A 19,711-nucleotide genomic window follows, 5' to 3' on the forward strand; every position below is an offset into this window, starting at 1 on the left:
GAGGTATCGTTGGGCTACAGGCACTCCGAATGTCTCTTTTTCCTACCACTAATCATAAAGAGTGGAAAAATATTTGGCAAGGTATCACAGACGACGCTAAAATTTCGCCTATTATACCAGCCTGGAGTTGTACTTTACGATCGATACCGGTGGTTAAGCACGAAAAATATATAACAACCGCAAACGATATATTAATACGCCAAGGCTAATTTAAATTCCACCGAGGTCAACTTTGTCTTTGATCCTTTCGGGGTCGATAAATTAAGTACCAGTTTCGTACTGTGGTCGATCTAATCGACTGGTTCCCTCCCCAAAAATTTTGGGCCTTGTGCCTAGAGTGGAAAAGAATATGCCAAGGTTAAATGTGTGACAACGAAGGGAGATGTGAAAATAGAAAGTTAGTTAACAATGAAAGCTGTTGTTAAGTGGTCAAATATTGTTAAGTGTTAAGTTAAAGGAAAAGATAGTGGGGAAGACACGGAAGAAGAGAGAGACTTTCTTTAGTGAAGGGAATGTGGTATGGTTGAAGAGGGAGAAGGAGAGAGTGAGGAAGAGGGAGGGAGAGAGGAAGAGAGGGAGAGAGGGAGAGAGGGAGAGAGAGAGGGAGATAGAGAGAGAGAGAGAGAGAGAGAGAGAGAGAGAGAAAGAAAGAGTGTTTGTGTTTACTCAAGGGAAAACATCATCGAACATTTCAATAGTACCACTTATACTCGAGTTTCGACATCAATGAACAAATAAAATAATTTGCCATCCGTGTCTCATCAATAAGGGTGCTATAATTAATGTATATTTGTGGAACACTGAAGACACACCTGTTCCATCTATATACATTATAATTTTTTCAAATCCACCGCGTAGGCGCAGCTACAATCAGTTGCAAGTAAAAATTACGTAGCAATGTTCTTAAAAATTATGAAAACTTTTACTATGAAAATATTTAGGGTAGAACATTCAGAGAAATATTCTACCAGTGGCCAGCATGCGTATATATATATATATATATATATATATATATATATATATATATATATATATATATATATATATATATATATAAATATATATATATATTCTTCCTTATCAGACAATTTTAGGGAGACAACGTCAAGTTAACTTTTATGAAAAGCACTACACATATTATATGTTTTCGTGTAAACACACACGCAGACACACACACACACACACACACACACACCCACACACATACACACACACACACACACACACACACACACATCTACATGGATATAATAGGCATTCCGTGACTAAGCTATGACACTTGTCCATTGTTTTTAGTTATGATCTGGAGCTGAAAATCGCTTGGATTAGTAGTGAATTTCTTTAATCATACAATCACGAATGGAACACCTAAGTTTTATAAGTAAATGTGAAACCGACCTACAGTTGGGATTAAAATCTGCGTTCTTATCGTTATATTACTTCCTCACCAGTAGATTTACCAGCTTCTGTTGCGGCAACATATGATTCTTTCTTTTCATTCTACAATCTTTGAGAACTCGCAATCAGGTTAATATATGGATATATTCTGGATAGAATGATTAACAAGCTTCTGCTTGTATGTCATCTCCATAGGTACATGAAAGTATTAGAGTCGTGAATTACTGGCCATGAAATATAGGCAATATATTGCTGTTATAGATGGCCTTCTACCCTCTATACTTGAAATTGATATATTACTGTTATTATATTTTAACACCTAGGAGATGTGAATGATAAAAATTAACTCCAGTGGGACGTCAGTTATGCCAGAGAAAATCGAAACTAAACGCAATGAGATTAATCTATCATTACATACTGCCAAAGTTTCCAGCGACTAAGTGGTGTCTGTCGCTGCTGGAAATACCAGTCAAATGTTCCAAGAATCACACGTTACTGTCTCATAAAAGAGAGACAAACATTAAATAATACTGTTCTAAGTCTGAAGGAAGTAAAAGATGATCTGGGAGAACGTGAGCTGAACTGGTATACAGCAAAAATGTACTACTGCATTCAAATTTTGGCACACAGCCAGCAAGTCCAGGGCCGGGAGTTTGCCACTTACATCGACTCCAGTACTCAGCTAGTACTTAAAGGATGAAAGTCAATGTCAACTTCGGCGGTTTTTTCAACTCAGAACGTAAAGACGGACGAAACGTCACTAAGTACTTTTCCCAGCATGCTAATGATTCTGACATCCCGACACCTTAATTAGGCAACAATATATTATCAATAGCTTGTATTCATGTCAAGATTCATATTTTTCAAAGAATAATTATCTAAATCAAAGCTGATGACTGGCTCGTATTTTAAAGATGCTCCATAGACTATCTCATCTAAAACATCAGCAGTGTTGGTGATGGTTTCGAAGAAAACGTGCAAATTATTGGTTAAAAAGAAGTCCAAAGCTGGGTATGTTTTATTAGGGAAAGTAGGCATAAAAGTAAAACCAACCCAGAGTTTTACATCTTAAACATAGCTCAACTCATGTTCTATTATGTATAAATAAGATGTTATGTACTAAGTTGCTTGAGAATTGCAATTTGCTGCCAAACTTTTCTGCGTGTTCACTAATCCTAAGGCCAACTTAGAACTAGTCAAAGCTGAATGAATAAAGATTTATGAAAACAGCAGTAAGGGGGGAAAGTAGTGAAATAAATGTGTAACAGGTGAAAAAGTGGAAGATGTCAAGAGTAAATACCAAACTCATGTGATTTTAAAATTTAATTCATGGTTAGTATTTGTATTTCAAAGGAAAAGTGTTTATATGTCCTTTAAAATAATTGAATGTACCAAATTGAACCTGCAAGTTACCAAGATGTCGCATAAATACACAAAAGCACACAGGGACATATACGCGCCCTTCCACATGTCCATCTTTTCTTCCATCTTTTCCTTTTCCTCTCTTTCTTTTTCTCTCCCTCTGTATGTTTATATATATATATATATATATATATATATATATATATATATATATATATATTGAGATATGTATATGTATATAGGTATTATGTATATATGTATGTAGTTATGTAGGTATGTATGTATGTGTGTCTGCCTGTGCGTATGGTTGTGTGTAGGTGTGTGGGTCTGTGCGTGTGTGAGTTTGGTCGTGTGTGTGTGTGTGTGTGTGTGTGTGTGTGTGTGTGTGTGTGTGTGTGTTTGTATAAGTACATGTATGGCTATTTGGTAAGAAGTTTGTTTCCCAGCAATATGGTCACCTTCGGAAAGTGTTATCCAATATAGCTCCAGCCCAACGAAACGCTTGTGAGAGGATTTAGTAGAAGGAACCTGTAAGACGTTCCTCGTACACACACACACACACACACACACACACACACACACATACACACACACACACACACACACGCACACACACATACACACACATACACACCACACACAGTGTATATACATATATATAATATATCTGATTGAGTAACAGTTCATCGGTTTTATTCGAACTGTGATACTTTGGAATCCGAAGTCCTAGCACAATATCAATCAAATCCGTGAAGGCAGTTGAAACATGAGCAAATACTTATATACGTACACATACGCTCTTGTCTCGCTCTGTATACGTACACACATACAGATATATGGATACACGTAAATACTCACATATTTGCAGTTCTATACGGGAACGCCGTTAACTATGCGAGTAAATTTATGTACATATGAGCGCGTGCGTGTGTTGACGTGTGTGGATGTATATACAAGTTGATGATCGTAAGATTTGTGAATTAATTTAAATTAGTGAAATAATTAATTAATCCTGCCTTCTATTTCCGTAATAAGAAAGGTTTGCATATATCTGGAATCTTTGAATAATTCCTGTTCATTATAGATCATTGGCATTCGACTGAAATAGCAATGATTTAATGAATTATTCGAAATATTGTATATGATTTATAGGACAATTAGTCTGTACCAGAGATATTGTATAGCTGCAGTGTCTTATGTAAAAAGCAGAGTATTAAACTACCGGGATGGAGAGAAAGAACAGATAGATAAACAGATAGTTAGATGCATAGATAGACGCAGAGATATAGAAAGAAACATTGATAGATAGATAGATAGATAGATAGATAGATAGATAGATAGATAGATAGATATATAGACATATAGATAGATAGATAGATATTTATAGAAAGAGATTGATCATGAGTATTGGAATTAATGTGTACATATGAAATGAAGAAGATTAAGATGGAGGGGGATTCAGTAGAACTGAGCAAAATAAAGCTCTACTCCATATGTAGATATAAATATACGCACAAGCATGAAAATGTATATATGTATATTTACACACACATGCATTTATTCATATGAGTGTGTGCGTGTGTGTACGCATGAACCTAACGCATACACACTCACTTATATCTCTTTCACTTTGTATGTACATATATATATATATATATATATATATTTATATATATATATATATATATATATATATATATATATATATATATATACACATATATACATATATACACACACACACACACACATATATATATATATATATATATATATATATATATATATATATATATATATATATATATATATATATATACATACACATATTTATATATGTACACACACACACACACACACACACTCACACACATATATATATATATATATGTATAACGACAACAGATAGATAAAATACGTGAGTTGATTATGAAATGGTATATACGAATGAAAGAGACGGAAATACATATAGAAGTGAGATGCTAGTACATGTACAGAGGAGATAAGTGGACACAGCATGTGCATAAATGTGTGAATTATCGGGAGATTATACCTATTGGTTGGATGCGTGTTAATTCGGGAAAATATCGGAGGGAGGGGGAGATTAAATATATTCCATATAACTATACGTTACATCTAATTCATCTCTGTTACTGATATTTGGGAATTTACAATAAATTGCTAATAATATAATATATTGACAGTGTATAATATGCATTTGATATACAAATAGTGGTGGAGTATGAGATTTCCAGGCAATGAAGTTTGGGAATTGTGGCGTCCAAATATTTTCTAATTTAGTGCCGTTAGTGAAGGAATAATTTCTAAGGAATTGTATTTGAGTGGATGACTGTACACATTGGCAATTTATCACTTAGAATGTAAAATATATTCAAATGATCGCTGGAAGATTAGGAAATACACCATAGAACATATGGATTAGTTATCTCTGAATCAGCATATATTGCTACACCGATTTAAATACGTAATAGTGTTATAAATTCTGCAGAGAATATACGATTCTATCGACTGATGGATCTTGATTTCTAAGCGCACCGAAGCTTAATGTGAAACATTTTCCGTCGAAAAGGCAATTCTTTTAAATGAAATCTTTGATTTAAATACTACAATAAATTAGTGTTTATAGAGAAGTAATTAATTCAGACACATTCGTCTTCGTAACATTTTGCCTGCACACTAATTACAAGGTCTATAAGAGTAGAGGATTTAAATTCTTGATTAATATTCCTTGGTCTATAAAATAGTTCTTTGTTCGGTGTGTTTCTCATTTAAAGCTGATATGATCCACCTCATTCGAAATGGTAATCCTCCCCTTCTTTAGCGCATAATTTTTTGTCAATTCAGTATCCGATACACCAAATTTCAGTGATGAGAACCAAAACAGCCATTGTATATAAAAATACTTCTTCCCTACATAGAAATTCATAATTACTGAGATATACTTTCTTATACAGACATATTTTTGGCGCAAATTTTACATGGTATCGTGCATCATTGTTTAATATGATATTCGTTATAGATTTGTGAGATATTTTCAGACACTATTATTAATGTTAACTTCGACAACATTGGTGTGTAATTACATTCAGTGGCCAACGACGAGGAGGTATGTGAAAATCGGTTGAATAAGATCTGTTTATGACATGATGCTTCATCCTTATTCTTATTTAATATTTTGGTTTATTTCTGCGCATTTTACATAAAATATGTATATCTTCTTTTCTTCGATGGAATTAGGTATTATATTAAGTGCAACTCTGCAGTGATAAAATTAGAATAATGTAACCTTTCCACAACTTTCTTGCTCTCTCTCTCTCTCTCTCTCTCTCTCTCTCTCTCTCTCTCTCTCTCTCTCTCTCTCCCTCTCTCTCATATATATATATATATATATATATATATATATATATATATAATAATATTATTAGGGACAAAATCCAAAATTACAGGTAAAAAACTAAATTAAAATCAATTTATAAAAAATTAAAATTAAATTGAGCCTTATAGATAAAGTATATATAAAATATATATAGTTTTAGGGAAAATAACCAATTTTCAAGAACTCATCGGTGAAAATCCACTATCACATATAGAAAAATTAATAATTAAAAGCAAAATAAATGAGTATAATATAAAGCAAAGTAAATATCATAAGATAAATATAATAAAAAGATTACACGTCTTTCATAACCAATTTTCAAATAGAAAAGAAATTTAAATCGATTGATATATATATATATATATATATATATATATATATATATATATTAATACATACATACACACACACACATACACACACACACGCACACACACACACACACACATATATATATAAATATATACATATGCATACATATATATATATATATATATATATATATATATATATATATATATATATATATATATATATACATATGCATACATATATACATAATACGTACATAACGTACATATATACATACACAATGTACACACAGACGTAAACGTAGATGCCTAGCTAGCTAGATACATAGATAGATAGATAGATAGATAGATAGATAGATAGATAGATACATACATACATACATACATACATACATACATACATACATATAGGCGCAGTTGAGAGTGAAATCTATTCTCAGACAAAATGACAGCCTGAATGTTTGCTATTAAGAGGTTTGAATGTTAAACCATTCGAAGGCAAAGTAGTGTTGTTAAACTGTGTGATGAATTGAATCTAGTAAAATAATCGAGTTTATGCTTTTGATTTAACGAACATATTATTGTTTCGAGTGTTTGTATGCATTTTGCTAAATTCTTTCGCCACAAGTGTAAAGCAGAAAATGTTTTGTAATGAATGTGGGATCATTCAATACTTCGAATGACCATTCCTAAGTATAAGCTAAAGGAACCGAAACAAACTCCTAGCATAACGACAATAATATAAAATAAGTTCAACAAAATGAAAGAATACGGCTCGGCTATGCATTGCATCATTTTAAAAGACACCGCTAACGAGATGTTGATTAAATATTGCTGAACTTAACTTTTATTCACCTCATCTCCACAATTTCTGCAATTAGTTGTACATGTTTTCGATCTTTTCTAGTCAACTATGAATGAGTTTGGATAATTTTTTGATATAGCAGTAACTAAAAATAGCAGCCAAATCACCATCGAGCCACTCATTAAAGTGTTAAAAGAAGAAAGGACACATTTCGTTGTAAGGATGTAAGTTCTTGGCTTCAAGGATATCAGGAAAAGCCTGGTTGGAGGTCAAGAAAAACTGAAGGACCGTTGCAATAACTGTGTCAATCTGTGAGGGGAATATGTTGAATAGTATAGTATCATAATTAACTGATTCTCCTGTATTTTTCTTTTACCCAAAGCCAGAAACCTTTCATAACTCATATTAAATATAGTGTAGACGCAGCTGGTTCATACGTGTAATACCATTGATCATCTTAATAAAACTGACCAGTCGCTAAACAACAACAAAACTCATATGACTATTGTTTAATTAAATTGGAAAAGATGCCATTTTTCATTTAATTGTTTAGCTGTATCCTTTGAACAAATTATTTTTATAATTGTAAACGTAGGTTTATTTAGTACTGGGGTGTACAACATTATCATAACTACGATAACGATAACAAATATAAAACAGAATACTGCTTAGAAATGTATGTCACCAGACTAAATTAAGTGAGAGATGCACATGTCATGAATAGATGAGATAAATGATGCTTTGTTCAAAGCTACTTGTCGGTAAAAGAGAAATTGAAAATAGTATCACTAAAATCATTATCCTAATTTCCTAACAATAAAAATACATCGGTTTCCATTCCGCGTACATAAATAACACTACACATCTTATGTATAATAGGATTATTCCAACGCTTCTTGTGAGCCGGCGATAATCAAGCTCAGCTAAGCAGTTAATTTCTTAGACGTAAATTTATGTTTATTAAACTTACAAGTGTCCATTTATGTGTGTAAAAATCACACGCGTACACACACATACACACATACTCACACGCACACACATACACACACGCACACACACGCATACATATCTGTATGTTAGAAAGAATACGAGAGAAAGAACGAGAGTGTGTATTCTGATTTTGCTTTGGTTTGGTAGATTTTGTGGTGTTTGTTATTATAAAACAGAAGTTATTAATCACGTTTTTCCACGAAATGTCTCTCGTCGATAATTGAAACCGTGTCACAAGTGTGTAATTCAATTTATTACTGCTAATCACTAGATAGCGATACACAAGTTCCTATTTAGCCGGAATCAGTTGCTTCTGATTGAAATCTCCTTTGAAATCACACTTTTTGGCTGTTTTCTTATATTTTTATTTCCTAATCTGACTTGGCTGTTGCATCACTCTTTCTTCTTTATGTCTTAATAATACCATTTCCTTTGCTTTCTCCCTCCACCTCTTCATCTTCTTCTCTTCTTCTCGTTCACACTCTTCAAGTAGCACAGCAAAATCACTGCTAAAAGTAGCAGCACTGTGAACTATTAAGGAACAACTGAAATAAAGACATAAGAAGAATTCGTTATCGAAATTCTGCAGGGAATTATCAACACATTTCTTTAAATTCAACTGATTTACCTCACATTCAAAATGGAAGTAGAAAGTAAAAAGGTTAATTGCTGTTTGACATTTTCAAATTAACCTTGAGTGCTAAGAGCAATCATGCTGCGTATTCGTGAATGATTTCAGTAAAGTAAATTCTATAGCACAGAAATTTAGTGGGATGAAATGTATAGTGAAGTGCTTCCATATCGGTTCTGCTATTCTTTTGATATAGAGTAAAGCTTCTATGGTATATTTTGTTGTTTCTTACGTAAGTTATAGATTTCAGACGAATGTTTAATTACATTTTATCAAATTTTACTTTATGATATTACTGTCATAATTTCTAACTTATTATAGTAAATATCATTTCAGAACCAGGAGAATAAAACTCTGCAGGGTATAAAGAACTTAATTTCTGTTGTGCTCTCTGGAAATTCACGCTGATTTTGTAACAAAAGATGTGCTGCAAGGGATTTGAACCAAGGAATGAGAACAGATACCATATTTGGTAATTGAATTAGAACGTTGATCCTATTTATCACATGTTAATCAATTAGCTTCATTCCTCTGCAAAGTGCGTAGCCATGACTTTGTGGTTAAGACGTTCGTTTCACAACTGCGTGGTTTCCAGCTCGATCTCACTACAGTGTCTCGAGTAAATACGTACATTCAACCACAGATGCAATTCAACCAAACCCACATGGGATTTGATTGTCGAACAGTGTGGAAGTTCAATCGCTAGGCCGTTACTCTTTTGGGTTGGTATGAACCTAACATAGTCCTTTCGATTTCATTCTCTTTGAACAACATCACCAGATCTATGAGTGTACTTCATGGTTTTGATAAAGATCTCTGGTGATCTTCTTTCTTAACAGTCATAGAGGTCCTATCCAGGGTCATGTATGATACCATTTCTCTTCTGAGTTAGTTATTAAAAACTATAATTTAAGAAAATTGCTGGAAAGAAAAAATGGCAATAAAATAAAGAGTAATATAGGATCAGAAATAATAAACCCTTATGCTACTTTAATATTCTGTAATATGGAGGGCTAGTTATGTTAATACACCCCATAATACTAGTTATTACAATACAAGGTGTTTTGGAGTATCAGTTACCTCTATTTAGATCTTACCCTATTCATCTTCAGCTGCTATAAATTCTATATTTGAAACTCCAATTAATCAGTCGCAAAGTCAAACTTTCACCTGAGTATGTATGTGTGTGTGTGCAAATATATGAATATTAACGCGGTTATAATATACAAATAATCCAGATATTTGGTGATAAATATTTATAACTATGTCGTTTTTAGATTTGGTTTGCAAGATCCTTTATGTGAGTTCGTGTGTTGAAGCTTATACTGTTGTGTATGGGGAGAATCATTCTTTTTTAGTGCCTTATAATTTAACATACTCACTGATAAAATTTCCACTTATTTCTTTCTTATTTTTCTAAAATTTTCGCTGCATCTTGCAACCTTTTCAATAATTTTCACTCTTATTTATAAATACACCTGCTCTTTTAATTAGCTTTGTAAGTAGCTTAGCATTCTGCAGACATGTGTACTATTACCACAATTCCCTGGCAGTAAGGCAATATGGCAGTATTAGCATGTCCCTTGAATTACTGGTATAATCTTGTAGAAAACAAACACACAAATTGAATACCTATAGAAGACAAACACACAAATTGAACACCTATTGAAGACAAACACACTAATTGATACAGGCACACGTCTGCACACTACACACACGTTACGTACCCCACACCACATAGTTAACCTATACATCTAGAACTTACGTACATATATACACATATATATTGACATTCGCAAAATTACATGTATTTATAAAGGCATACATATATACACATGCACAAGCATACATATATATGCATATACACATGTGCCAAATGTATGCGGTTAAAAGTTCAAATGCATTGTTCTATATAAAACATATAGGAATCTCACATTCCTGAAATTCCTTTTTGCTCGCAAGCAGAAATACACACATTTACATACGTAGACACCTGCGCACACCAAGCACACATACACACACGCGCACACACAGGTACACACACATCCACACATACATCCGCACACAAGCTTAAAATGATGTACTTGCAGATAAAGAATTACAAGCACATTCACGTTCACGCATCGATATTAATACAAAAGCTTATATGCGTGCATAGAATCATACACATATGCACGATTTTGCACTTTTATAGTAGCACTTGCCGGCACCGTATGAAACACAAAAATCTAAAGAAATATGTAAGTATGCGCAGACATTTAAATACACAGACATACGTAGATAATTTGCAAATTTTAGCTAATAGACGCTGATATATACACACAAAGATAATTATATACTTCGATAAAAAGCTAGAGAGCGAATAGACACGTGTACTCTCACACACATAAACACACACATACAAATACACAAACACACACATGCATACATGCATACATACATGACACGCACACGCGCACACACACATAAGGTAAACAAATGGATCTCTTTCAGTACTGTGACCTGGATTCAGATGTTGGCTGCGCAGAATTACCTGCTCATTTAATTAGCATTGTAAGTAGCTTAGCATTCCACAGACATGTGTACTATTACCACAATTCCCTGGCAGTGTGGCAGTATCAGCTTATGTCTTGAATTACTAGTATAACCCATTTGACAGGGTCATGCGCTCAATTTATTTAGGCAATTTTTATTTCCGGGATCAGGAGGCAACAAAAATTATTTCTTACTTCAAAATGGGATTGTCTCAGATGGCAATTCCTGCATCACTCTTGTAATGTTAGTGGATTTTCTGACGATATCATAATCATGTCAAGAACTACTATAGTGATCGATAAGAAAATAAACAAAACGAGGCCATCGAAACACCAGAGAAAAGCGGGAATAAAACCGTTGATACATATTAAAAGCCACGTATTTCTCCCCAATATCTCTAAGCTATCGTAATATCTGTTTAAAATTTTGGCACTAGGCCAGCAAGTTCGGGAATGGTGGCAAGGCATTCACTTCGATATTAGTACTCAACTGGTACTTCTTTTCTCGACCGTGAAAGCATAAAAGGTAAAGTCGACCTCAGCGGAATGTGAACTCAGAATGTAAAATGCTATCATAATATTACAAACATTTCTTGAGGAGAGTAGGAATAAAATTACTATTTAGATGATAAATATTAATGATATTCAAGGGACTATTTAAATATGGTAAATTGCATGCTACGCTATCTACAGCGTGGCTGCAATCACTCTGAAGAAGCACCAAGATGCAGTGTGCAGTGCACGCGCTCATAAAATATATCAATATGTTAAATCTCAGGTCTAATTATTGTGACACAGTGTGACTAGGTTGAACCATTAATGCGAAAGTACAATGCAGAGAGAGAGAGAGAGAGAGAGAGAGAGAGAGAGAGAGAGAGAGAGAGAGAGAGAGAGAGAGAGACAGACAGACAGACAGACAGACAGACAGACAGACAGACAGACGGAGAGACAGAGAGACAGAGAGACAGAGAGACAGAGACAGAGACAGAGAGAGACTCGTTATTAATAAATAATTTACTTAGCGATCATGAAAGGCTAAAGGCAAAGTTGATCACTACTGTATTTAAAATAATAGAGCAGACAACTGGGTCAAATATCTTAAGGCATTTATCTAAATTACTAGGGACTATACAAAAGAGTTTTACATACATATATACATACATAAATGCATGCATGCATACAGGCATACACACATACATACGAATATAAATACGTAAATACATACACACATACATACACGCATGCGTCCATGTACATGGCTCGGTGTCTAGGTATTCTTCTTTAAGCCTACATGCGATTAAATATAATGGATGACATATCTCTTTCTCTCTCTCTCTCCCTCTCTCTCTCTCTCTCTCTCCCTCTCTCTCTCCCTCACTCTGTATATATATATATATATATATATATATATATATATATATATATATATATATATATATATATATATATATATATATATATAATATAAAGCAAAGTGTGTGTGTGTGTGTGCACGCCAGTGTAAGTTCCTTATACATTCGAAAACCTAGTTTCCGATTTTAACGTATGGGGTATCAAAAGATTCAGTAATCTTTCGGATACCAAAAAAACTTTATTGTCATTTACATAGTTTGCACTACAAAAATTTAACATTATAATATTTCAATAAGTCAACTATAGTAAACGACATTTTATACTACGACGACGACGAAGACACAAAGTACGAAAGGTAGTAGCAAGAAGAAGAAGAAGAAGAAGAAGAAGAAGAAGAAGAAGAAGAAGAAGAAGAAGAAGAAGAAGAAGAAGAAGAAGAAGAAGAAGAAGAAGAAGAAGAAGAAGAAGAAGAAGACAACAAGGGCTGAATATGAGTAAGGAGCGAGAAAAGGATGCAAGAAAGAGTGAGAGCGGAATGGTATGAAAGCGAGGAAGAGAAAAAGAAAAGTGAGAGAGAGAATGGTGTGCTTATAAAGGTAAAGAAATATCTAATAATAATATCGTTGCTATAAAACATGTGTCCTTTCACACAACGTTGTCTTGTAGTTTGAATGGAATGAAATTTTTCTTTGTCCACTTCCACTGACTTACAGAGCCAGCTATAGCACACAAAAAAAATAAATAAAAAATACCACTGCTACCAAAACCATCTTCATCATCATCATCATCATCATCATCATCATCATCATCATCATCATCATCATCATCATCATCATCATCACTACGACGATCATCGTCATCAAAATTACCGGCATTCTTGTCAACATCATCACCGCCACTAATATCTGTCTTTCTATCCCCACCGCTGCCACCCCCGCGCCATCACTACGACTAGTACCACCAGCACCGCCAGCACCACTACCATCACCGCCACCACCACCATCACCACCACCACCACCAACATCACCACCACCACCACCATCACCGCCACCACCACCGCCACCACCACCATCACCACTACCACCACCACCACCACCATCACTACCACCATACCACCACCACCACCATCACCACCACCACCACCATCACCGCCACCACCACCATCACCACCACCATCACCACTACCACCACCACCACTACCATCACCACCACAATCACCACCACCACCACTCTGACCACCACCACCACCACCACCACTCTCACCCCCACCACCAATCTCACCACCACCACTACCACTCTCACCACCAGCACCACTCTCACTACCACCAGCACCACAGTCACCATCAGCAGCACCATCACCACTTTCACCACCACTCTCACCACCATCACCAGCACCACCAGCACCACCACTCTCACCACCAGCACCACCATCACCACTCTCACCACCATTCTTACCACCACTCTCACCACCACTCTCACCACCACCACCACTACCATTCTCACCACCACCGCCACCACCACCACCACTCTCGCCACCATCACCACCATCACCACTCTCACCACGGCCACCACCACCACCACCACCACCACCATTACCGCCGCCACCACCACCACCACCACCACCACCACCACTCTGACCACCACCACCACCACCACCAGCACCACTCTCACCCCCACCACCAATCTCACCACCACCAATCTCACCACCACCACTACCACTCTCATCACCAGCACCACTCTCACTACCACCAGCACCACACTCACCATCAGCACCACCATCACCACTTTCACCACCACTCTCACCACCACTCTCACCACCATCACCAGCACCACCAGCACCGCCATCACCACTCTCACCACCATTCTCACCACCACTCTCACCACCACTCTCACCACCACCACCACCACCACTACAATTCTCACCACCACCACCACCACCACTCTCGCCACCATCACCACCATCACCACTCTCACCACGCCCACCACCACCATTCTCACCACCACTCTCACCACCAATCTCACCACCACTCTCACCACTACCACCACCACCACTACCATTCTCACCACCACCACCACCACCACTCGCGCCACCATCACCACCATCACCACTCTCACCACGCCCACCACCACCACCACCACCACCACCACCACCACCACCACCCCACCACTGCCACGTTGACCTCGACGAACTGTCAAAAGCGACCCTATTGTCGTCACGTAAAGACACTTTTCTCTTAATGACATTACGGCCGTTAACGTTAGAAGAAAGAAATATCACACTTACCACGAACCACGACTCGGTTGTTGAACGACGCAAGTGTCAACACTTTACAATTGAGTTGCTTTGCTAATAGTGATATATAGATCTCCTTCAAAAACACTATAGCTGGTGTCTGTTCCTCCTTGGCCTCCATCACCAACACCTCCTCCTCGTCTATCTTCTACTTCCTCTTCCTCTTCCTCCTACTCGTCCTCCCCTTCCTCCTCCTATTTCTATTTTGTCTCATCTTCCTTCTCCAGGCTCATCCATTTCTCTAGTATCTCTTATTCCTTTCTCATCCTCAAATTCAATTCCCTTCTTCGGCAACAGACACATACCGACATCAACTACGTACGGCGGCAGCATCACCAACCACAACATGAAAAACACTACTACTACTACTACTACTACTACTACTACTACTACTAATAATAATAATAATAATACTACTACTACTACTACTACTACTACTACTACTACTACTACTACTACTACTACTTCTAGTTTCCACGGCAAGCAATACCGGCATAACCATATCCTATGACGCTCAGTGAAAGTCTTGTATTCAGATATTGAATTATGACGCCGGTCCTTTTCATAACGTCAACATATTTCTTCCTTTGCTTTTTTGTATTGTTCTTGTGGATTTTGTTGTAGTTGTTGCTCTTTTATATTATTATTATTATTATTATTATTATTATTATTATTATTATTATTGTTATTGTTATTATCATTATTGATGTTATTGTTGTTGTTACTCGGGAAGTAGATATCGCAGCAAATGAAATACAAGAGGTGCTTAAGTATATTAACTCTCTTGTCTATCTTTCTCTCACTCACCCTCTCTCACTTTCAGACACAGGCGTGCCCGCACAGTCGCTAACAAATACAGAAATGCATTTTTTTTTCTTTTGATCGTTTGTTTATAAGTGTTTTCTTCTTTGTTTCCTTGTGTCTTCCTTTCATATGTGTGTATATGTATATGAGTGTATTTATATGTATATATAATGCACAGATATGCATACATACGTACGTACTTACACAGATACATACACACACACACATACCCATATACATATATATATATATATATTTATATATATATACATACATATATAAGCATTTAAAGGGGGAGTGAGAGGCTGGAGATAGATAAACAAATAGATGGATACATAGTTATATATATATATATATATATATATATATATATATATATATGCATTCATACATAGATAGACTAAGTGGTACATATATAGTTAGATAGTTAGACAAATAGGCAGACAGATAGATAAACAGATAGACAGACAGATAGACAGATAGATAGACAGATACATACATACATACAGACAGACATATAGATAGGTAGATAGATAGATAGGTTTCTTTATTAGCCACACAGGGCTCAACACAGAGGGGACAAAATACAAATGTAGAGTTTTTCTTTTCGAGGGGGTCGAAAACAAAGCAGAAAAAAAAACAAAAGTGGGGACAACGATGAAAAAAAAAAAAAAAAAAAAACATCGCAAAACGTTTGGGGTATTTACAAAAAATACGAAATAATACAAAAAATTCCCAATAAATGGGGAGGTTATCCGTGGAAAGAAAAACCTACGAAAAGACCACGGTAACCTCGGTCTTTAGCGTCACAGTTTGTTAAATAAAATTTCTCTGTTTACAAAATTTTAAAACGTTTTATAGAATCATGGTCAAGGTGGCTTCGTCATTTATACGTGCCATTCTTGCTACATGTATCCATCTTTTTTCGAAACATTTGCTAGACAACACTTGCCTCTCTACTCTCACCTTCCTTTTCAAGTGATACTTGAAAAAGTTGATGAGAGATTGACCAGAGAGGAAAGTATTTGTCTCTAATCCTTTCAGACGCGTCCACCAGATGCATTCTTTGGCCATAGCCACAAGTACGATAAATACAGCTCTTCCTTCCCGTTTAAAGGAAGGAGGCGTGACGATATTGACGATAGACTCGGTTGATAAACCGACTCGTCCCACACGCGACAGCAGTCGTTCGACATAAGCCCACAGCTCCGAAATGGTTGGACACTGCACGAGTGCGTGCAGAACGGTTTCATCGCTCTGACCGCATCTCGGGCAGGTCGGCCCCGCATTTCGCGAGCCGTGTCTATAGAGCTTATCCCGAACGGGTAGCGCCTCTCGGTAACACTGCCAGGCCAGGGATCTCTGGAAGTTGTCCATAGGTCCCGGCCCGAAAGTCGTCCTGAACAGGCGGGTCAGGTATTCCTCGTCGACGCCCAGGTTCGCCCCGAGATCGTCGTCGTACCTGCCCTCCACTAATCCCCTATAGAATGACTTCGTTGTGATGCAGCCGCTCAAGGTCAACCCGGGACGGCAAAGTTGTTGCAGAGCAACGCGACACTCACGGTGCCATTCGCCATTCCTCGGCCTCTTTTTGATCCACGACTGCAGCTCGGTCATGGAGACGAGCTGCGGGAAAGCGCGTCGCACAAACGGCGACCACACCTGCTCACCGTCGTCTACGTAGAGCCGGAGATGTCGCAGTCTCAGCGCATGTCTGCGCATCATCAACCACGGCATGCCCAGCCCTCCTTTCAGCGGGTGTTGGCAACAAACGGATCGCCTCACCATCGGAACGCTTCCTTTCCACAAAAAGCGGAAGAGGATGCGCTCCATTTCGGTGATGGCGCGATCGGGACAAGGCACGACGGTCAGGGGGTATTCGATGACGGACGCGATGTACGCGTTCGCCACCTCCGCCCGACCTTTTAGGGACAGCTTCCTCTCGGACCATTGCCGGCAGAGAGTGGCCACCCTACTCGTTATCTCGTCCCAGTTCTTCTCCGTTTGCAGGTCCGGACCGAACCAGACTCCGAGCAACTTGACCGGACCGTCCGTCCAGCGTCCCACTACTGAGGCGCTGCCGGACGGTATGGGCTTGCTTCTCCAGGTGCCGAGCAGCAAACCCACCGACTTATCCCGGTTGATTTTCGCTCCCGTCACCGCTTCGTAGTCTTTCAGCGTCTCGCCGACAAGCTCAATGTGCTCGTGGCTAGACGCTATGACGGTGACGTCGTCCGCGTATGCCGACACGCTCGTCCCGCACCCCAGTTCTCGCGGGATGCCCCTCAGCGTCGCCAGCTTCCGCAGTAGTGGCTCGAGATTCAATACGTACAGGAGCGGCGACAGGGGGCATCCCTGACGAACCGAACGTGCAATGTCGAAGGGTCCCGATAGACGTCCATTGACGCGAACAACCGAACGGATGCCTGTGTACAAGGCAGCCATCCAGCCGCGGAAAACGGGACCGAAGCCGGCCGCTTCGAGGACGGCCTCCAAGTATCGATGGTCTACCCTATCGAAAGCTTTGGATTGATCCAAATTGATCAGGGCCCCACCCATGCCAGGTTCCTTAACTACCCTCTCTATGATGTAGCGCATCAGATGGAGGTTGTCATGGATGCTCCGGCCCGGCACGGCGCACGTCTGCTCCGTGCCGACCAGTTTCTCGATGACAAGCGCCAACCGCTTGGCTAACACCTTGGCCAAAATTTTCATGTCTGCATTGAGCAGAGTGATGGGCCTAAAGTTATCTATGGCGTCCCCCTTGTTTGGATCTTTCTTCAGCAGCGTTACCGCTCCTCGGCTCACAAAACCGGGAATGCTCCCGTTCTGCTGCCAGTTGCAGTACACGGCCGCCAAGACTTCTCCAAACAAGTCTGGCATACAGTTGTAAAGCTCGTAGGGCAGACCATCCAAACCCGGAGATTTGTCCGTCGAGCAACCCGCCATCGCGTCCCTCACCTCCTCCGCCGTGATGACCCCTTCGCAGCACTCCGCCTCTCTTGCCGAGAGTCGTGGCAAGCTGTGCAGGTAGGCACTAAAGTCCACCCTGCCTTCTCGCTCGCCACTCCTCCCGAACAGTCGGGCAAAATGCCGCTGAAACGCCTCGCACATCTTGCTCGGCTCGAGCAATTCGCGCCCCTGTTCGTCTACCAGAGACCGGATGGTGGCTCTGTTACCCCGCTGCGCCTCCGCCACCCGGGCCTCTCGTGCGCCTCCAACACCTTCATTCCTCAGAGCACGCATCCTTGCCCTGACAGCACACCCTTCGTGTTTAGCATTGAAGTGTTGGTCGAGGGCCAACCTCGCCGCTAAAACGTCGGATGCGATGCCACTTCGCAATGCCTCTTCTAACTTTATCACTAGCTACCCCTCTACTCTGTTCCTCTCTACAGCTAGTGCCCTGCTATACCTTATTGCTTCCGCCCTTACTGCTCTCTTGAGGGCAAACCACCATTTGTTGTTGACGATGGCTCCCGTCAAAGCCCTCTTTACTAACGTGCTAATCCGGTCTCTGAAAACCTGTCTCGACGGGAAAGACGCGTTTAGTTTCCAGTAACCGGGACCCTGCCTATGTGCCTTATCTAAGTCTAGCGTACACGTCACAAGTTTGTGATCCGTGTAGCTGACTATGTGGAACTGTGGACATCCTAAACTATCTCTATCTCTTGTCCTACACACTATCCTATCTAGATACGATCTCGACGACCCAATGCGGTTGCTCCAAGTCCACGTTGGCACATTTGGGTGGTCGAGTCGGTACCTGTCAGAAAACTGGAAGCGTCTGAGCAGGTCTATGAGGCCTTTGCATCCTCTTCTAGTTTTGTCACTCC

At 38.6% G+C, this 19,711-nt stretch overlaps 1 long non-coding RNA gene across 1 annotated transcript in view; it reads right to left on the reverse strand.

The window, feature by feature from the left end:
* The window catches only part of LOC149133528 (uncharacterized), a 118,622-nt gene extending 103,225 nt beyond the window's left edge, over positions 1-15,397 (reverse strand). Inside the window, exon 1 of the long non-coding RNA XR_016243389.1 lies at positions 15,066-15,397. This is a non-coding gene — a long non-coding RNA (uncharacterized LOC149133528). The remainder of the gene's footprint in view (positions 1-15,065) is intronic.
* Positions 15,398-19,711: the final 4,314 nt, after the last annotated feature.

This window comes from Octopus bimaculoides, chromosome 10, assembly GCF_046866305.1.
Source record: "Octopus bimaculoides isolate indiv1 chromosome 10, ASM4686630v1, whole genome shotgun sequence".
In the NCBI taxonomy this organism is placed as follows: domain Eukaryota; kingdom Metazoa; phylum Mollusca; class Cephalopoda; order Octopoda; family Octopodidae; genus Octopus; species Octopus bimaculoides.